Raw genomic sequence first — 19,718 nt, forward strand, 5'->3', positions numbered from 1 at the left:
AAACAGAGTCCCAAGCTAGTCAGAGACAAGACAGAGGAGGCTGCTACTTCACTCTGTAGCTTACAAGCCTTTTATACTTTTTCATCCCAGTCTGTTGGCTGTTAGTTCATTGTTTAATCAGGGCAGTGTTTGCAGTTGATAACCAGATCCAGATGACGTTTGTAGATGGTGACCTGGTCAAGGCTTGGTACACAAATCATTGTTCACTCGGCTTTCATCAAGGATTAGTCTTTCCAGGTCATTGTTCAATTGCCTTGATCAAAGCCCCGTCTTTCAAGTCATTGTTTAATCACCCTGATGAAGGTCCAGCAGTCAGACCATTGTCCAGATAACCTGATCACGGTGTCAAGGATGTTTACCAGGCTGGGAGCAGGAGATGGAGAATAAATCATTTACTCAGGGTGAGTGTCTTGTGGCTTTCTGGTGAACTGCAGAGAACAGGGGGGTTCGGCGTGTGACAGTTCCTGGGCAGAAATGCAGGCTGCAAGATGGTTTTTGTCGTGTCAGTTAGAATTTTCCTCAGGCATCAGCAAAAACGACCAGGTGGGTCGTGTGGAGGTGTTTGACATGAGATGGCAATGAAAAAGCAATGGAGTCCCGGTACAAATGATGCCGATCAGAAGAACACTTTTCCTCAGACCCTCCTTGTGCCATTGAGTGGCAAATACTTTAAGAAATGTCAATGTTCATAAGGCCATCAGTTTCTTGTTGGAGTATCATCATCATATTGGTGTTGTGAATGTTAGAGGGTGGAGGCTTGATGGTCTGGACACACATTGTACAGAGCACTGGCAGACACTGGTTGGGGGATGCCACCAGCTCCAGAGGAGATGTAGAGTTTAAAGTTTTTGTATCACACGTACTGGTACCATCTTTCTTAGTCCTTAGGCCATGAATGCAGAGACGGCCTTGCACATTTATGACATTCACAGTGTCTCATTCATCAGGCAGTATCCTTCTTGTGCGGAATCTGGAAAATGTTCGTCGATTAGTTGAGTTTGAATACTACCATCTCACCGAGTTCATCTGATGGTAGTAGCATTGTGGATGAGCTGGTCGGGCAAAAAGGAGCATTGCCATGGCCGGATCTGTTCTGCCAGAAGTCATCCCGAAATGTTACAAGGGCAGAATTGGCAGTACCATTGACAGTGTAGGCCTCCTGCATCAACATCCACCATGCAAGACAAGACCCAGAGATGGAAAAGGGGGTAGGGAGAGAATGGGACAGGGTGTATCACGGAAGGCGGCATCATTCCACACACCCAGCAGTTGGAAGTGTTCATGATCAGCTGGTGATGATGCAACATTCGGATGAAGGTGTTGTTGAAGAATTCTGCATGGCGGGGTAATTCGTGGGCTGGCAATGTGTAATACTGGTGTTCTGCAGCAGTCGGGGTAGGAGTTGGTGAGGTAACAGGATGGTAGATTAGCAACAGCCAACCAAGGATAGACAGGATGAGGGATACAAACAGCGTCACCACGGTGGCCATGAAGCATTTACTATGTCGGAGGCTGACATCTGGTTTCTGGATTCGGGCGTTTTGGACGGCTGCCATTGTGCTAAGCCAGGGACCTCTAGTGGCTGTCTGTGATTGGTGGTTGCTTCACTGGGCGCAGGTGCCAAGGAGCCCTATGGCATGCCTTAGTCTGACACACCAGCACTACTCTCATCTGGGAAGATCACAGCCCTACAGCCTATCGGCATTTGGCGATGTCAAGGGCAAGCCTTCCCTTGGTGGCGCAAAACAATTGTTCTTGGTGTTGAGCAGAGTTAAGGGAGGGTTCCACCCATCCTTTCAGTATGCTGTCACTCTCTGCTTCCGTAGATGTAGAATGCAAACTGGTATCTCTGAATGGGACATACGTCGGGACTGTTTCTGTAAAGAGTACGAAAGGTATTAGTTAGACTGTACAGACAATCAGTTTTTATACCCAATGCTGTACAAACATATTCGTAGTGTGGGACTGAATATCAATCACGCTCTGTACTGTGTTTTCAACCATGCCCTCGTCTGCCACCCACCTAGCGGGACCTCGTACATACATTCCTTCCCTTTTTCTAAGAGCCGTTTGTCTGGCCATCTGGTCAGCCAGGGCATTGCCTTTCCCAACATCATCTGTCACTTTCTTATGGGCCTTACATTTTATGATGGCCACCTTTCTGGGGAGTGTCGGGGATTCTAACCGTCGGTGAATTAGGGGACCATGTTGAATCTTGGTCCCATGGGAAGTAAGGAAATTCCTTTCTTTCCACAACCTCCTGAAGTTGTGGGCCACCCCAAAGGCATACTGACTGTCAGTATAGATATTTACTGTTATTCCCTTGCTTATCTCACAGGCTCTAGTGAGGGCCACTAATTCTGCTGCCTGAGCAGAGTACTGCGGAATCTGAGCTGTTTCTACTACTTGCCCCAATGTCGTGAGGGCGTAGGCGGCTGAGGTGTTACCATTTGACCCTCTGAGTCATGATCCGTCCACATACAGTGTATCTTCTGGTTCTGCAATCAGGGTATCCTGTAAGTCAACCCGTCCCTTCGTCTCCTCCTCTGTCCTCAATATACAGTCATGTGGGTCTAAGCGGGAATCCTGAGTATCCAGTGGGAGTAATGTGGCGGGGTTTAGTGCAGTGCATCTTTTGATGTTAATGTGGCTGGCAAAGAGTGTCAGTTCAGATCCTGTAAGTCGTGCGCTAGTGAGGTACAGTGTCTTGGTGTTATTAAGGAGGGTATCTACAGAAGGGGGGGCCATCAGAGTCAGGGGGGAGTTCATGACGATTCCCGCACTCTGACGGACCATGAGGGCGGCCGCAGCTGTCACCCGTAGGCATCCTGGGAGAGCCCTTGCAACAGGATCTAAGGTGGCTGAAAAATAGGCACATGGCCGTTGGTGACCTCCAAACATCTGGGTCAGGACAGCGCATGCACAGCCGTCTGTCTCATGTACAAAAAGAAAAAATTGTTTGCTATAATCAGGAGTACCGAGGACTGGAGCAGTACACAGGGCCCTCTTCAAATCTTGGAAGGCCTGCGCATGCTCTGTAATCCATGGAAAGGAACTGTCTGATATGTCTTTAGTGGTGAGGGCAAGAAGAGGTTTGACCATGGCCAAAAAATTGGAAATGCACTGTCTACAGTATGAGGTTAGGCCTTTGAAGGCTCGCACCTGCTTTTGTGTTCGTGGGGCTGTCATAGCATGGATAATGGCTACACGATCAGCGGTGAGCTGCCTTCCCTCCTTCGAGAGGAGATGACCTAAGTAGGTCACCTTCTCTTGACAAAACTGAAGCTTTTTCAAAGAGACTTTGTGGTTATGGAGGGCAAGGTGGCGTAACAGACAGAGAGTAGCTTCTTTACATGTTGGGGCAGAATTTGCAGAAATGAGGAGGTCATCTACATATTGTAATAGTGTGGAATTATCAGGGAGTTCCAAGAAATCTAGTTGACTTTCTAGGGCTTGACTATAGATACTGGGGCTCTCGGTGAAACCTTGAGGAGCGCGGCAGAATCTAAAGCTCCGCCCACCAAGGGAGAAACCAAAGAATTGTCTGCTGTCAGGATGTATAGGAATGCTGAAAAAAGCATTCTTCAGGTCTATGACAGAAAAGTGCGTGGCGTCAGAAGGGACCATTGTTAAGAGGGCTGTAATGTCGGAGACAACAGGGTATTGGGAGATTGTTATTTTGTTAAGGGCTCTCAGGTCAATCACAAATCGGTATATTTTAGGGGAGAGAGCATCTCCATTGGTCTTTTTAAGAACAGGAATAATGGGACTGTTACAGATATTGCCACGTGTCTCCTCCACTACGCCCTTGTCCATCAATTCAGATATTATTGTCAAAAGGGCCATTTCTCCTTCCGCGGGTAGTCGATACTGCCGGAGGCGGGGGAGAAGTGCACCTGGCTGGATGCGTACCACATGAGGGGGTATGTTGAGACACCCTACATCAGTGTCTAATGATGCCCAGAGGGAGGAAGGTAAAGACTGCAACTCTGGTGGGAGGGGACCGGACAGGTACATATAGGAAGTTGTGGTGGGAGAAATTGTTAGGGATACACCTTGGGGACTACATGATATGGTCGCATACAGAGATTTCAGTAAATCCATGCCTAACAAGTTTTCACTGCAACCTGTAGTAAGGACCAAGGGAGCGTCAACATGTGCAGGGCCAATATCGAGAGGGAGGAGTTCAGAGACAAGGCTGGTTACAGGTGTTCCTGCAAAACCCACAGAGACATTCATATTGCCAGAAAGGGGTGCCTCCGGGACTGACAGACGTGCAATATAAGACCTGGTGGCCCCAGTATCCAAAAGAAAATTCTTATCGTTCCTCACAACTGACATTTGACCATACAGGCCCCTTTGATCCACTGGAATTTGCACTCTGGTAATACCCCTTTCCTGGCTGTCCTATGCTTGGTAGGATCCTGTCTCATCAACTTCGTCATAATCATCATTGTAATAAGTGTGTGTTGCTTCGTACCCATCAAACCTATTGGCCGGGCGCGGCCGGACGGGAGCGTCATCCCTGGGCGTATGTTCTTTATCCTGTGGATGGGGCAGGCCATGGTCCCTAGTCAGCCTTGCTTCCCTAGGAGCGCGAGGCCGAGTCTTCCCTGTTCTTATGTTTTCAGCTAACACGGGACACTCATCTATCCAATGGCCGTACCACTTACAATAAGCACACTGATCCTTGGAGGGCTCCCGTACTTTGAGGGCTGGAGGGGGTAGACTGGCGAGCCCTCGGAAGGGGTTGGAGTTGAGGTCTAAAATTTCTGCGGGCATCGGGACTTCGTGGAGGGTAAGCCTGCTGTAGAAGTGCCCTAGTCTTAAGATCCCTAACCTTCTCACTTTCCCTGTCTCTATCTTCATTCTCCCTATTCTCGTGATATTGTGCCATGGCCAAGATACCAGTCATAGTTTGGGCAGACCACGTACTTTCAACTTTCTTAAGCCTGGCGGAGATCTCAGGAGCAGGTTGCCGCAAACTTATTGACAAACACTGGGCCAGAACCTGGGGTCCGGGGATCCAAACCACTATGTCCCTTGTATTCTGTCTCAAAACGGGTAAAGAAGTCAGCCACATTCTCATCTTTTCGCTGCCTACAGGCGTTTATTTTATCCCAGTTAATGACAGTTTCCGGCAAAAGTGTTTTCATAAACATCATTATGTTACCGGGCAAAGTCAGGATGGCAGCTTGTGGTTTAGTCCCTCCTACCCTTGCTTCTTCCATAGCCTCTAGGTCAGCCCATTTACCTCCCAATGCCACTTCATGGTCAGTATGTCGAATCTTGTCCCAAATGTCAGTGGGGACAACCGTACCAAAAAGTAAATCTATATCCTCACGAACGAGAGTACCTGCAGATATAATCTGACCTAATTCTCTGTAAAAGGCAGCCGGATTCTTCCGGGGATCTGGTAATTGTCCTTTTAACTACATTACTTCTGACCTTTTCCAAGGAACATGAACCCAAAGCTTGCGCCAGTGTGCTTCAACAGCCCCTCGGCCATTATTTTGGGCATCGGTAAGTACGTTAACAAAGACAGGGGCCGCCTCTCTCATTGGCATAGCTGTTTCTAGAGGGGTGTTGGACAAAGCTGTCATATGACCATAAGCCATTAAAGCAGACATAGCGCCAAACATCCCCTCTCCCTGAACATCGCCTCTTTTTATTTGCGACCTAAGGTCCATTAATCCGGTGGGTATCTTCATAAGCGCATTCTCAAATTTTTGCATGACCAAAGTACACATATATTCAGCCCAGGTGGTCTGTTCCATAATCGTCCACTGAGAAAAGGTGGACCATATTTCTTTAAAAGGTATAAATATTCCCGTTATTTATCCAACATTCACACTGTTGCCTCTGTAGGTCATTTTCTCGAAGGGACGAAAAGCTGACTGCAGAGCACAAGGAGGCCAGTCGGGGGGAATTCAACAATTTATATAAATCTTGCTTAACTGTAGACCAAGGGGAAGTAGGAAAAGGGCGGGTAGGGGTAAAGCCGCAGGGGTTGGGCGGATAGAGACTTGTTGTCATTCCCGCAGTGAGGACAGGGTTAATGGGTGTGGTCGGTGTCATAGGAAAAGTCGGGAGGGTCGGTGTGACAGGGAGAACAGTAGGAGGGGCAGTGGGGGCAGGAGTGGGCGGTGGTGGGGGGGACATGTGGGGTGGGAGGAGTCAGGGCAGGGTACATTGGGGCATATGCAGGAGGACTTTCTAGCATGGTATCAAGCAAAGAATCATCCTCTTCTCCCCCTTCCATGTGACCCTTTCCTTTCTCCTCACGAGCTGGATAAGATTTTTGTACCCGAGCCCCATGCTCCCTATCGGCTAGTTCTACCGATTTTGTCATTTGATTTTGTAAATTTTCTCTAGCATGGTCAGCCATTGACATACGTTCCAGTTTCCTTTCTTGGGCCTTCTGCTTTCTAGCTCTCTGCTCTATCTCTTTCTGCCAAAATCGGACGGATTCAAACATAGACGGGCGCATTTTTCTTTTCATTAATTGTTCCTCTAAGTTGGTGAGAACTTGGGAATTAAAGGAGCCATAAAGTGGCCACTGTAATTCCGCGTTACTTTGTTTGGTGTACTTTACCCAAAATGAGGAAAACATTATGGCAGAAGGGCCATGTTTTACATACATCGTATGGCCAGTGGTCCCTTCTGGAGGAAGCGGACAGGCCGCCTTCAGTTGGGAGTCCTGCGTACACATACAACAACATAATTTCTTGTACTTACTACTGACTGGCATGCTTGAAAAGAGATAACAGACACCAGCGGGTTTCTAAAACTCACCTTGCTTGCTTGGCTTTTGCAAAAGTCAATAACAGCAGAATCATACAGAACAGACACCAGAGGGTTTTTAAAACTTCACCTCGCTTGTTTGGCTTTGGCAAAAGTCAATAACAACTTGGCTTTTGCGAAAGTCAATAACAGAATAATACAGACTTGGTGAATAATCAGTCCACCCTTACCTTACAGGGGTAGTTCTCTTCTGTAGACGTAGGGCTGTGTCCTGTTCCAGAATTTATTTGCTAGGGGACTCCAGCGAGGACGCGGTCATGTGGCCCAGACCGGGTTGGGAGGGACAGCGGGCGAGACGTTCGGTCTACCGGAATACAGGAATCCCTCGGGTAGGGCGCCTCCGTCAGAGTCTCTTCGTGCACCTCCTCACATCCACCGGGCCTGACCTTCGTGCTCGTGGAGTCCCTGTTCAGGCGCCATTTGAAGAAACGGTTAAACCCACTTACTGGGTCTCGGCGTCGGGGGAACCGCCCTAGGCTTCCATACCTTCCATACTTAGTAAAAGGAAACACAGGAGCCTTCGTCTGCAGGAGGAACTCAGATTTATTTCAATAGCCCGGGCTATGGAACAGAGTCCCTAGCTAGTCAGAGACTAGGCAGAGGAGGCTGCTACTTCACTCTGTAGCTTACAAGCCTTTTATACTTTTTCATCCCAGTCTGTTGGCTGTTAGTTCATTGTTTAACAGGGCAGTGTTTGCAGTTGATAACCAGATCCAGACGACATTTGTAGATGGTGACCTGGTCAAGGCTTAGTACACAAATCATTGTTCACTCGGCTTTGATCAAGGCTTAGTCTTTTCATGTCATTGTTCAACTGCCTTGATCAAAGCCCGGTCTTTCAAGTCATTGTTTAATCACCCTGATGAAGGTCCAGCAGTCAGACCATTGTCCAGATAACCTGATCACGGTGTCAAGGATGTTTACCAGGCTGGGAGCAGGAGATGGAGAATAAATCATTTACTCAGGGTGAGTGTCTTGAAGCTTTCTGGTGAACTGCAGAGAACAGGGGGGGTTGGGCGTGTGACAGTTCCTGGGCAGAAATGCAGGCTGCAAGATGGTTTTTGTCGTGTCAGTTAGAATTTTCCTCAGGCATTAGCAAAAACTACCAGGTGGGTCGTGTGGAATTGTTTGACACGAGATGGCAATGAAAAAGCAATGGAGTCCCGGTACAAATGATGCCGATCAGAAGAACACTTTTCCTCAATATATATAAACCTACCTGAAGCACTGCCCGCTGAGTCCCTCATTGTTTTCTTTCGGAGGCAACCTGTTTTGATATATTTTGTGAAGCCACAGCGCAAGAGAGGTGACCCGCCCTGATAATCCAAGCTCTAATGTGGAACAATTTTTGGGAGGCAGATCGAGGTATCAATAGGGCGTCGGTTGCTACATGCCCCGGGTGTTCGGACTTCAGACCTGCACGGGGAGGACCGGAGTATTGCCACGGCGCCTCATGGATTACGAACACACTGGAGGCTGCAGAAGGTGTTGGGTGGTGCAAGAAGGCGTTTACAGCCCCAGAGAATTTTTTTCCGATTTACTGGCAGGTTCTTCTGACATCGAACAAGAGGGATGCTGGGACATGCAGTCAGATGGTGTCCTCCAATGGGAAGGGGGTATTTGACTTCAAAAGCGGGACTGCATCTAGCGCCAGTACAGGGAGTGAAGGCATCTGAAGAGGGACGACTTCCTAAAACACGTCATGTTACACAAGAACTGCTGCATTAAACCTACCTGAAGCACTGCCCGCTGAGTCCCTCGTTGTTTATATATATCTATCAGTGAGTGCAAGGGTACAATTGTCCGTGAGGGCATCCAAGGCAAATTCTGAAAAGAAAGTGAACCAGTGGCTGGTATTACGTCCCACGACTTTCAGGCATCACCAGCAATCACTAAATCAACTATTGAGTTGTTGAGCAAGACTACTGAGAGAATATGGTGAAAAACAAAAAGTGATATTAACGATCTGGTTTATCTACTTGAGCAGAGAGGATTGTCATATCACTATGTGCTTACGGAAGAACCCGATCTTTAAAGTGCCTATTGCTTCATATATTCACCTTAAAGGTAGGTATCTTACAAAAGTAGAGGGGAAAGGATGCAGCCTTATGGCTAGAGCGGTCAAACCTGAAGCTGAGGAACCAGGTTCAAGTCTCGGCATCAATGCTCAACATCCTATGATTCTGGGAAAATTACGTAATCTCCCCTTGCCTAACAAAAATGAATGTGTACATCTGTAACGAAAATGGTGCTCATGTAAAGCACTCTGATACCAGGTATCTTTGGGCCTAGTTTGCGCTACATAAATCTAAAAAAAAAAACAAAGTAGGTTTAACCCATACACACTTCACATGAAACACTTGATTGGGTCTACTACTGTGTGAGCGGGCCTTCATCATGGCAAATAGGTCTTCACAGGACAGCAGACACATCAATTCTATTCGCCCCTCAATGCTAGCACATTGCATTTTTCCCTCTGAGACTATAATCACTTTACCTATGTCCACTCCTCTCTCCTGGGTGTGCAAGTATGTGATGGGATGAACCACTAACTAGATGACAAGGTGTAGGGAGTGATCTGCCATGCCTTACAGTGAATATAGTCCTTGCCTCCTTCACCCGTGCAATAAATCTGACGGAGGAAGGATATGTCAGCATGCTGCTACAGTTTTATTGGGATGCTCGGGGCTTGGTGAAAATGGGGGTTAAAAGTAAAGAGATGGATTTGAGTTGAGAGTTGAAAATAAGAGTTGAAAATAAGAGGGTGCCATACAGGTCACACAAAGGAGGCTAAGCAATTAGCAGCCAGTCCAGACACTGCAGATGCACGGTGTGAATGTGAACTGAATGCCTTGCAGCAGGTGAGTGTGGTTGGTAAGAGGTAAAAGTAGGACTAGTTCTTCTCCCGTATGCCTCATGAAGCTTTGTGGAAGCAGTCTACCGCAGACCGAACTGAATTGTGATCACATTACCATGCTAAGTCTTTTGACCCTAACAAATTAGAATAAGCAAATTGTACTCCATAATAAAATACCTCTAGCATACCCCAGTCACACTTTCCACATCTGTTGGGATGGAAACGTCCCCTGCATGGTTTACAGCCATGTCTCCTACCCTGCTTGCCCACCTGTTAGTATTTGGCACCCTGTCTTTTTGGGGATGTTTAGCCAGTCTCATGCTAATCCTCCATGTGTGTCAAGGCCTAGGCCTGCCTTGTGACAAGAGTTTTGTCCTGGCCCTAGAGTGAATACCAAGTTTTCCCTTGAGACACTCTCCCTCAGCCTATTAACACACTCAACATGGTACAACAACTCACATAACAAACACTCAAGAAGGTCACGTGCTCATCTTTGTCTTCTCAGCATCACCAATGATCCAATGCAAACCACCCATACCCCTGCAATAGATCCTCATGTGCCTTCTCTGTGCCTTATCAGCAAACCAAGGTCAACCCAAAAAAGAAGACTAAACCTTCAGACCCCTCAAGGTTTTCTCCATAGAAAAACTACTGCTACAACTCCTCTCACCCCATCAACTCCATGACTGATAGCAACCCAATTCTAAACAACTTCAACCCTTTTCTGGCAAACTACATAAAGATCCGCGCCCAAATAAAAAAAAAACACACACAAGCGGAAGCCAAAGCCTTTGGCACTCTAAAGATTTGGCTGACTATAAACGATCCATCTGCAAAGAGGAAAGAAAATGGTGGGAAGCAAAACTAAGGATGATCTCAGGATACTGTATTCCCTTTGTGTATAATGCAGACCACTCATCAAATCAGCCAAACCAAAGTACTATACCTACCTGCATCATCAATGCAATGACACTAACATAAGTAAAATGCTTTTCAAAACAATCAAGCAATGCATCAGCTTCCTGCCGAACCCACCCATTCCTTACGCCACAGAAAAGTGCAATGCCATCTATCATTTCAATACAGAAGATCTGACACCACATCAACAACAGGCCTGCTTCATCTATTATACCCAGCCCTTTCAAAAGAATCCCACAATGGTCATCCTTCACTAACCTAGCTCGTGAAGGACATGACTATATATTCCACTCCCTCAAAGTCACTTCCCAAAGAAGAGGTCCTACCCTCAGCCTTAATCAAAGGTCTCTAGAGACAAACTCTCTACCCGGCTCATAATGATCATTGCCTTACTCACTCAAGGCATCTTACTTGAAGCTCTGAAGACAAGCCAGATCCTTCCACTTCTAAAGAAACGAACACTAGACTGCGATGACCTCACCAACTACATTCTCATCACTCACCTACAATTAATTGGGAAGATCATTGATAAAGCATTCAACAGCCAACACCAAGTCACATTAATGCTAACCATCTTTTGCACAACTCACTGTCTGGCTTCAGTTCACACTGTAGCACAAGACCACTGCCTTACATAATGCCGTCCTGACAAAGATGAAGATAACCTCCCGATTTTATTAGACCTCACAGCGGCCTTCACCACAGTTGACCATCCCACCCTCTTAAGCACCCTGGATTGTCAAATGGAATTCACTGGACATGTCCTTCACTGGTTCTCTGCCAACCAACACCACTTTGTTCACATGGGTATCTCCAGGTTCCAAAAGAGCCCCATCACCCGAGGAGTCCCCCAGCATTTCATATTGTCCTCCGTCATCTCCAACCTATAAAGGGAGCCACATGGTGCTCCACTCACAGATATCAGCATCAAAATTCAACATTAGGCCAATGGTACATAATTATACTTAAAAGTCTAAGACCTGGATGTCCAGGGCATACCTTAACCCAATCAAGCCAGAATTCCTTTAATTTGCCAAGAACATCATAAGGTCTAAAATGAGAACTGTGCTTTTTCCTTCCGATTTAGAGGCATGCTCTCTAACAAAATCAACACAATATTTAAGGGGACAAATCCTCAGTGAACATGCTCTTGATGGGAAATGCAGCTATCGCCTGGAATTAAACGAGTTTCTTGATTCTTATATTAAATGCACAAACCTACTCATTCCTCAAATCAATATTACTGCAAACATGTTTAGCGTCCAGCAGGCAGAAAGTTTCTGAAAATAAAACAAAAAAGCACATAATTTTCACCTTCCATCAACCACTCTTCACACTTCAGGGCCAATCAGTGTTTCTCACTTTTGGAAAAATCTTAAAATCTACCTAGAGAAGAGAGATCCTGCTCTCTGGCAACATATCCTACACAGTAACCCACTCTAAGCAACTTTCTTCAAGCTCAGGACATAACGGAAAATATAAAATGTTCTACTCTTGTATTGATCAGCATTCTAATATCTTGCTTTGACCAGGTTTATAGAAGCAACCAAAGCACACATACTTACTGTGTAACCTTCAACTATGGTCTGATTCTCATGTAAAGCGCTCTGATACCCCCGGGTCTAGCCAGCGCTATATAAAACCTTTCAAATAAATAAAATACGTTTAGCTTCTGCACAACTTGTAACCATCAAGCATGTCAACAAAAAATGGGCATGGAAGAACATAGTTCTCAATACATGCCATAGAATGCTAGAACCATACCTTAAAACTTCCAAACCAATCACAAGAAATCAGCTTTTTTTAAACAAAGGCCAAAAACATACCTCTTAGCAGTCTTGACTGCACTACATGCAGTTGTGGATTTTGTGTCCATGTATACATCATACATGGACACAAGATACACTACTGCAGGTCTTACAGTTGCCAGATGACTGCCTTACTACTCAGGGAAGGGAGTAATATAGTGACAGATTGCAGAACAAATCAATCTCAATATCCGTACAAAATCTACTCTACTGCAAGCAAAACAGCCACTGAACATGTTTCATGCTCACATCACTTGGTAAACGACTACAGTGCTAAAATCTAACCAACAGTCAATTAAATATGTTTAACATCACGCCAACACCTCATTGCCTTGGGACCATCTCACCCAGACTCTTCTCAAACTTCCCTCCTTCATGTATCCTCCACAGCATACATGCCAAAGCAGATTTCCCCATCAAACCACATCACCATGGCTAACCCAATAATAGTACTAAACCACACCTTGCATTTTCACATTGTGGCATGCTTACATTCTCATCATCACAGCATCAAGGGAAAAGTGACGATTAAACACCAAACATGCATCTCAACCTCTTGGTCCTCTCCTACCAGAACAACCCAACCTGCCCTCAGGCATTCTCACAAGATTAGCAACTCACTATCATGTACCTGCTCATCAGCATCACGACTGCCACAGTGCCAAAGCCAAAATTGGCAATAAGTCGCTGGAAGATCAGTCCTGCGATATTCTGTCCTAGGTCTCAAATACAGCACTCATGTTCACGTTACCCTGGTTAAGATGCAACTAAGAAAGGAGTGGCCATGTAGATGCTCAATGTGCCACAGCCAACAGACAACTCAGGCAAGTTCAGAGCTGCAAGATGATGCAAGACAAGCCTTGCAGCAATGAACGACTCAAACATGTCCAGAACAAGCGGGATGCGTAAAACCCAAACAATCTGCGACTAAAGGTTATAGAAGTGCACCATTGAGTCTCATTCTGGAATGTTTTTTTCATTCATTGAAAGTAATTTTAACCAGATAATGTGTACTCTTATACTGTACCCACCACAGAACAGCAACACGGACTTAAATTGAGCATGTGATCTTATAGAAGCATCGGACGTGCTTCATTTTATGAAGGATAGGCAATGGTGTGTCATCTTTTCTTAACACATAGGTGTTCCTGCATTATGCACTACTAGCAGGTTAACTGTTTGTAATATAAGCCAGAGTGGGTGTGGATTGTGTGGAGGGGACCATGTGGTAGAGAGAACAGTCCTGGGGTAAGAAAGTGAGTAATTTATTAGTGTAGATGTACAGCCGAGAAAGAACATGGTAGATGCCTGCAGGTGCCAATGGAGCTCTTCCATTGCCTCCGTCCATAACAAGTGCTTAGGATCACACTCAAGCCACTTGGTGTGGGATGATTTGCTTAGAAAGGTGACGTCACATGATATGGATGCATAAAATACCCATCACATGTAGAGAAGCCAGAGCAGTCAGTATTCTAAGTTCATCATTTGGGATAACTTTTCCAAGAACAGACACCCGGAGAGAATGACAATGATGTCACTCTACAGCTGATCTGTGGCATCAAATGTCACTATTTTACCCTGCAACAGCCAATGAGATCCTTTTAACTAGTCTTATGGAGACGGACAATGCTGGCAAAAATGCACGCAACTGAGATCCCCGGTTGGTCCCAGACAGTTCATAAACTGTGGCAACCTGAATACTGCCCTGAGGCTTGAAGGTATAATACAGTTATCATCTTGAGTCACAACTGATGTTGCTGAACCTCATTGCTCAATCTCCTCGAGCGTTAAAGGTGTGAGTGCACTTAGTAATCTATTTAATATTTTGAATCGTTGTATAGAGAGAGAGAGAGAGAATATTTGTTAGAAAAATGTGGAGCCAAGAAGCACCTCCACGTGTATTTTAACCCTTTAACCGTAGCGGAAATTCCGCTACGGTGCAGGTGAGATAAATGGTGGGTGTGGTTCGGACACACCAACCTTGACATCAGACGTCCGGGGGCCGTCTGATGCATCGAACGGGTTCATTTGTCAGTTTTTTAAATAAATTGAATATGAAGAAGATCAAACAATAGAACTCAATCCCTCCAGAAATACTGGAAACAATAATTTATCAACCAGTTCTCTTGCCTGAAGCAACTGCAACACTGAACCTACACCAAACAAAATTAACTGACAAGCCCAAAACAAAAAAAATGTAAAAAACAAATAACGTATAGTTTCTTACCGGTCGGTGTAGTTTTGCAGCTTGAAGACTTTCTGGATGCACTATGCTGTGCCTTATTCTGCCATCTAGTGGTTGGGTCTGGAATCAAAGTCTTTTTTTCTCTTTTTTCGTAGCCCAGGTGGGCGTCAACATACCACCATTTGGTGTCCTTCGTGACGTTGACATGCTTCCTCCGGAAGCTCCCACCATTGGCCGCCATCTTCGCATTGTTTTTTTCTCTTGTGTTTTTCTTGTTCTTCCTCTTATTTTTAATGTCTTGTGCATTTTTAATCCCTTTCCTCCTGTCTCTTCTTTCTGGCGGAGGAGGGTGGGTTCGCTAGTGAATCCAGAAAGTCGTCAAGCTGCAAAACTACACCGACAGGTAAGAAACTATCAGCCTGATTCATGTACGGGCCGTTTTGCGTGTCCCTAATAGCGATTCATAGCGACTCGCTATAGAGGAAACGCAAAACGGCATTCATGTACTTTTCGGGGAAAAAATAGCGACTCGCACGCGGGCGCTAAAGCCGTTAGCGACCAACTAAAAACGCAGAAAAATCGCTATTCCCGGCTACCTGCGATCGGGATTGCGACTCGCAATCCCGTGCGATCGGGATTGCGACTCGCAATCCCGTGCGATCGGGATTGCGACTCACAATCCCGTGCGATCGGGATTGCGACTCGCATTCTCGCGCGATCGGGAAAACGGGAAGACGCATTCCGAGCACCGTGATGACATCACATCCAGGAAGCAGGCAGTTCCCACCCCCAAACACCACAGTGACGCTATCCTACGAGTGAGCACGTCGGAAAGCAGACGCCTAACCAGCGATAGCGACTCCAGAAACGCCTGAAATAGCGACCGCCATGTCTGAGGAACCTGTCCCTGGCCCCAGCAACAGCGCAGGACGAAAGCGCAAGCTCAAGTTCTCAGAGCAGGAGCTCGAGAACCTAATTGAAGGGGTGGTGGCCAACCATGACCGGCTCTTTGGTACCAACTCCAGAAAGGTCCCAGAGCAGGACAAGCGGAGGATCTGGCTGGGTATAGCCGCCAGCGTGAACTCGGTGGGTGTGGCCGATAGGTCCTTGGAGGAGCTAAAGAAGCGCTGGTACGACCTCCGAGGTCGTGCCAAGGAGAGGGTGGCGGAGCGCCTTGGTGAGGCATCGGGCACTGGAGGTGGCGGACCGACAGTCCCACCCAACACACCCCTGGAGGACCAGGTTGAGAACACCTTGGAGAGGGAGGCGTGCGTTGGCGTGACCCCTCTGGACTCCTCCCGCCCCACTCAAGACACCCAAGGTAAGTGGCATGCGACTGCGACCCTGTCCCCTATGACCGTCCCTGACCAAATAGGCTCACTCATTGGCCCTTAGTCATGCCTATGTTGTGCATCAGGAAATGCCCTGAAGCATTGTGGGAGATGTAGTATGTCCACAATGTAGTAGTACCACAATGCAGCCAGAAAGGTTCCAAAGTACGCAAATCCACAGCCATCCAGGGAATGTCACCCAGCATGCATGTAACATCTGCACGTCTGACAGTCACATGCAACTAATGAGTATCCACTTACCCTCACAGGTGGCGCAGATAGCAGCGACAGCAAGAGGCTGCAGATTGATGAGGAGGCCCAGGAGGAGGACTCACAACCCGAAACACAGGCACCAGCCCCTGCCGCTGCACCAACACCAGCAGCCAGGCCCCCCACCATACCTGCTCCTGCATCTGCCGCTGCACCAACACCAGCAGCCAGGCCCCCCACCGTTGTGGCCCCTGCAACTAGCATCCCACCGGCAGCCAAGGCCAGGCCCCCCACCGTAGCTGCATCTGGATCTGCCGCACCACCCGCAGCCAAGGCCAGGCCCCCCATCGTAGCTGCATCTGGATCTGCCGCACCACCCGCAGCCAAGGCCAGGCCCCCCACCGTACCTGCACCTGCATCTGCCGGCCCACCGGCAGCCAGAGCCAGGCACCCCACCAATGTGCCTCCAGTTCCTGCCGCACCAGCAACACCTGCTGCGACACCACCTGCAGCTCGTGCAACGAGATCTGGGCCTGCGACAGCGGCAACACAGCGGCCGATCAGCAGGAGGGGCAATGGGCATCTCCATGCCTGTATGAGCGTCGAGCGGCGCATGCTCAGAATCCACCAGCGCCAGTCGCAGCAGCAAGGAGCCATCCAGCTCCAGCTGCACAAAATTGGCCGCAATGTGGCGGGAGTTGGAGACAGGATGGACCGCATGACGGCGGCCATGTGCCGCATGACAGCAGCCATGGAGGATAACACTGCTGCGCTCATCAAGCACCGCAGTGTAGCAAGCAGGCGCCACCACCAGCTAATGAGCCGGCTGTCGTCCTATAGTAGGTCGAATTATGTGGCAGCAAATGCCACCACCCAGTTGTCGCGGCGCTCTCTCACCCAGCAGCACCAACTGGTCCAGTGCTGCGAGGACATAACACGGGTCCTGGAGCACCTAACCACCGCCGTGACGGCACTTCACACACCTGTGCTACCGGCCACTGTAGGGGGAGACGATGCCAGTGAGGGTGCCTCCAGCGTGAGCAGCCAATCTGCCACGCAGGTCCCGCCACCTAGGCGCAGCACCAGGGCAACGCCTGGTACAGCTGCCCAGGATGAGGATGAGCCTCACAGGCGCCTGGGCATTACGCGCCGGAGGCGCCTTTGACACTGTCTGAGGGACACTGCCACAGGCTGACGCTAAGCCTGCCAAGAACCTTCTTCACACTGCAGTATGCAGGAATACTGTAATTTGTAAATAGTTGAAACCATAACCTTTTTCTTGTGAATGAAACAAATACATTTATTTTGCTGCACACATTAGCCTTGTGTAATCATTACATTTTGCATGCAATTGTGATATGTGGGTTGGGGGAAGAGGGTGGGCTAGAAATTGTTCGCTGTGATGTGGTTGCGACGTCTGTGGCCTTCAGCTGGGTTCTCCCCGCGTGCATGGTGCGCATGTGCTGGTGGCCGGTCGTCCCCCTCAGATTCACTGCCTGAGATGTCAACAGGTATCCGGCGCTTGGTTGCAATGTTATGAAGCATTGCACAGACAGCCACAATGCGGCAGCACGCTGCAGGACTGTAATACATCGCCCCACCTGTCTTGTGCAGAATACGGAACCTGCTCTTGAGCAGGCCAAATGTCCTTTCTATACAGTTCCTTGTCCGGATGTGCGCAACATTGTAGCGCCGTTGCTGAGGTGTGGCAGGGTTGAGGTAAGGGGTCAGGAGGTATTCCCGTAGGGCATAGCCACTGTCACCTGAATGAGAGGAGCAGATGTTGATTACAATTGCAGAAACAAATGTTAGTCATGGGCAATTGGTAATAAACATCACCACGTAAGGAGTGTGGTCGACCTTGCGTAGCTCACCCCAGAACTAGAGGCAGGCTGTCAGAAGATTTTTCACTGACAACCATGTGTGTTGTCATTATTAAGAAAGGGAAAGGCGCTGGCACGGGATCATCTGATTACAGGCCCATGGCTGCCAGAGTCCTGCGCTGTCAATTCTTTCGTTGATGCTTCGCTCTCACTAGCTCATGCGGCAGCGCTGGGTGTCTCTCTCCTGCAGTGACTGTTTTTCATGCAGTGCTTTCTTTTCCCGCCCCCTGGTCTTGGGACAGAGTTAAAACTGAAGTCAGGCTGCAACTTGTGAGCTTCGCTGTGTACAGGACGGGCCCTCCCCCAGGAAGCGCTGGGCATGTCACTTCCCCTCCTCCTGTCTCTGCACTCTCGCCCTCTCTCCTCTTGCATCTCTCCACCCTCTTTCTTCACCCAGCCTGTCTCTCGCTTTGCTTCCATAGATTTATCTCAAACTTATTTTTTTTATTTTATATATACGTTCTGTTCCTTACCACTTTTCTTTCTCCTTTCTGCTCTTCCCCCCACCGCCCTCTAGTTTTCTTCACAGCTCGCCACATTTAACCTTTCTCCCCTGTCACTTACTCTTTTCTGTCTGGACTCTCCACCTTTCTCCTCTGTTTGCTGTCCAATTGCTTCTCCTCTTTCCTACTCACTTGCTTCACAAAGGTCCAACCTGAACAAGGGTTTGGCAAAGTCAAAAGGCCTGGCCTTGGCAAGGTGGGGCAATAGTTAGATGGTTTTTATTTCAAGCCTATGCCACACACACAAGAAGGAAGAAACATATCACCCCTTAATCATGCCAGCCACATGCTTGCAATAAACATTTTAAATAAAAGAAAGAAATAAACTCTGCATTTTAATAGAATGGTACATGCGCTTCTTAGCACCACATGTTTAGAAACCCTTTTCAGCTTTAACGCACATCATAAGAAAATAGAAATCTAATGGTGCAGACAAAAGACATTACTGTATCCTGAAGACCTAGCTTAAACACATCAGAATGCTCAAAAAATGTTAGACTGAAACGAAAAAAAGCATTGGCAAATTAAAGTTTTGGCCCACCAGTGTTGATGTGCACTTCTATTCAGGGAGGTCCGCCCATAGTCTGCAGCCAGTTTACAGTTTTTTACCGAAAAAGACATGCATAATATATATAGCAGCATCGCATAGCAGGTCTTAATAGTAAGTACAAGATGGCATCTAGTTATACGGCATTGACGAGCTGGAGCATAGCATTATAACAGACAGAAACAAAACAAAACAGCACCGCCACCAGCGTAATGCTGCCCTAGATCACACTGCGCGACCTAGCTATGCCTCACATGTGCCATAAAACGTGAGCACAACACAACTTGAAGTGGATTGTGTCTCCGTCCGAGCTCGCCCCCCCACCTCCCCGGAAACGGGGGTGCATCTCCCCCTCTGTCTCCAAACCACCTTCTTAGTACATGTCTCCTCTGCGGAGTGGGTGAGGCGGGGGGGGCTGGGTACATCTGCTGTAAATGGAATGAGAGGAGAGCTTGAAGAGTGGGCAGGGCCGCAGGGAGAGAACGAGAGGCACGAGTGCACGACACATAGAAAAGGAGGGAATTGGCATTGCTAAAATTATTTTCCCGCTAAAGAAAATCTAAAGACTAAGTGAAGCATAAAATTATTACCCAGGCCAGTGCAACCGTCCGGGTCTGTCCGTCCGTAGGCTGTAGGCACAAAAGTCACGATGAGGACGAGTCAGGAGTCACG

At 47.7% G+C, this 19,718-nt stretch overlaps 1 protein-coding gene across 2 annotated transcripts in view; it reads right to left on the bottom strand.

The window, feature by feature from the left end:
• The window catches only part of LOC144753086 (torsin-4A-A-like), a 47,254-nt gene extending 34,120 nt beyond the window's left edge, over positions 1–13,134 (bottom strand). Inside the window, exon 1 of one of the 2 annotated variants that reach the window (XM_078640874.1) lies at positions 13,019–13,134. The gene's annotated coding sequence lies outside the window, so the exon portion shown is untranslated. Of the gene's footprint in view, positions 1–12,144; positions 12,185–13,018 lie in introns of those variants that run through there. The other variant, XM_078640875.1, reaches the window with a different exon arrangement.
• Between the last annotated feature and the right edge of the window lie 6,584 nt (positions 13,135–19,718).

This window comes from Lissotriton helveticus, chromosome 5_1, assembly GCF_964261635.1.
Source record: "Lissotriton helveticus chromosome 5_1, aLisHel1.1, whole genome shotgun sequence".
In the NCBI taxonomy this organism is placed as follows: Eukaryota; Metazoa; Chordata; class Amphibia; order Caudata; family Salamandridae; genus Lissotriton; species Lissotriton helveticus.